At 47.8% G+C, this 2,500-nt stretch overlaps 1 protein-coding gene across 5 annotated transcripts in view; it reads right to left on the reverse strand.

The window, feature by feature from the left end:
* The window catches only part of OSBPL11 (oxysterol binding protein like 11), a 151,797-nt gene that overhangs the window by 36,053 nt on the left and 113,244 nt on the right, over nucleotides 1-2,500 (reverse strand). The gene's annotated exons all lie outside the window — the stretch shown is intronic.

Genomic DNA, 2,500 nt, shown 5'->3' on the forward strand with positions numbered 1-2,500 from the left:
TACGCGGGTGGCCGATTGGCACGATTGTGGTGAGGTCGAAAGGCCCACCCGTGACTAGCTCCCGGCGTTGTTCCGAGAGGGTCACGACAGAATTGTCCGTCCGGTGGGTGACATGCCGCGATTCGAGTTACGTGGCCGTTCGCACGCCGGTGGACGCAAATTCGCAACAATATATACACATATATATATACGGAAACGCAAAATAAACTTACCACTTGTTTGAAATGTAATAAAATTGTAACAGTTCAAAATAAAACAAACTAACAATTGCTAATTGAAACATTGGCATTTTATTGATGACATGTCAAGTTTTTGACCAAGATACACCATCTCATAAGTTTGTTCTATAGTACAGAACAGCACAGGGTGCAATGTCAGTCCCCTTTCAATAGCGTGTGAGACCACCATTGTTTTGGGTACAGGCATCGTCGGCGCATACTGCCTACCAGTCTTTGGATGGATTGCTGCTGGATTCTGTCCCACTCAGTCCTCAATGTCTGAAGCCATCTGACTTACGACCATCTGCCTGTCCTGCCTTGCAGTGGTGACTCTTGGCCTCCCTGATCGAAGTCTGTCATGTGCAGATTTGTGGAAGGTGTCTCTGTCCACCAGGTCTGATATCGTCTGGTGTGAACAGCCAAGGCGACGTGCCACCTCACGGTAGCTCAATCCGCCTTGCAGTATGTCCAAGGCACACTGCCGTTGATCACTTGACAATCGTGGCATGTTGATTGAAATGCCCATTTTGCACTGGCCTTTTTAAAGCTAATATCAAGACATCACGTGCAGCTCATTAAAATCATCCTGTACCCCTTAGCTAATTACTGACAGTCAAAACGGCTGTTCAACCACTGTGCTATGAAGTGACCATTGAAGTTTCAAGTGACCATCCATGACCGTTTTGCCTGACAGTGAGGACACTATTGTCCACAAATAAGTTCACACATTTACTACACGCAGTGCTATTGTTGATATTTGAAGGTTTAAAAGGTGGTAAGTGTCTTTTGCGTTTCAGTATATATATATATATATATATATATATATATATATATATATATATATATATATATATATATATATATATATATATATATATATATATTGTTACTGTTTTGCCGGCGCGTCACCACGAGCACGACCCTCTATGAAGCAGTGGGGCTGCCTCGGCTCGATCACCTGGAGTTACAGATCGTCGCCAAAGATAAGTCCGGAGTCGACGGGTCCTGGTTCTTTTGGACCGAAATACACCAATGGGTAGATCACGTGGGGTAGGGTTAATTGCCAACTTCAACTTACCTAAGTACCCACGTGATCCAGCTACCAGGGTACTTCACCCTCGGCAGAACTCGTCCGGAAGCGAGCCGCTTAAGCAAGCCTGTTCCGTGTGCGATGCCGAGCGGTTGTATTGCCGAGTTTCGTCAGCCCGATTGTCTTGTTATCGGGGCACAACTGCCATCTCATCCCTCACACGCGACACGTTCAGTCAATACGAGAAATGGACACGACGAGCTGAATACATTTAAGAAATGGGGATATTTCTTAAATGATAATGGGGAACTAGGGAACACGGAAGAGCAGAGCTACACCGAATATAAAGCAAGGCAATGCAGATATATACAGCAAAACACTTAAGCAGTTCACTACTCACTCAGACTGGTGCCACAAACGGACACACACACCCAGACAGAAATGGACCTCCTTGGGTCTTTATTACGGCTCTCCAGCCGAGGAGGACAGTCCGGCTGTGAGAGCAAGGGACGGCAGGGCTACCTGGCCACGTAGCGCGGCTGGACGTCCTTCTCTTGGGGGCTGGTGTCGCCGTACCAGCCAGGCGCAAAGGGACGACCGTCGGCTCTGGAGCTGGGATGAGGTTGTTGTTGGAGAAGTCCAGGTGGGCAGTGGGGCAGCGCTGAAGCGGGAGGAGAGGGAGAGACCAGAACAGACCGACTAAATCTCCTCAGGTCGCCTTCCAGAGAGCCCACAAGTTCCACACCAAAAATCTCCTCAGAACTTTGAGGTCTCCTCCGAACTCTCAAAAATTTCCTCAGGTCTCTCTCAAATCTCCTCAGGTCTCTCTCAAATCTCCTCAGGTCTCTCTCAAATCTCCTCAGGTCTCTCTCAAATCTCCTCAGGTCTCTCTCAAATCTCCTCAGGTCTCTCTCAAATCTCCTCAGGTCTCTCTAAAATCTCCTCAGGTCTCTCTAAAATCTCCTCAGGTCTCTCTAAAATCTCCTCAGGTCTCTCTAAAATCTCCTCAGGTCTCTCTAAAATCTCCTCAGGTCTCTCTAAAATCTCCTCAGGTCTCTCTAAAATCTCCTCAGGTCTCTCTAAAATCTCCTCAGGTCTCTCTAAAATCTCCTCAGGTCTCTCGAAAGCGGCTCCTCAGGTCTCTCGAATCTCCTCAGGTCTCTAGAATCTCCTCAGGTCTCTCGAATCTCCTCAGGTCTCTCGAATCTCCTCAGGTCTCTCGTCAGGTGCTTGTCTCCTCCCTAGGACACGG

Source organism: Eptatretus burgeri, chromosome 3, assembly GCF_056783735.1.
Source record: "Eptatretus burgeri isolate ZD-2024b chromosome 3, Ebu_testis_v1, whole genome shotgun sequence".
Lineage (NCBI taxonomy): Eukaryota > Metazoa > Chordata > Myxini > Myxiniformes > Myxinidae > Eptatretus > Eptatretus burgeri.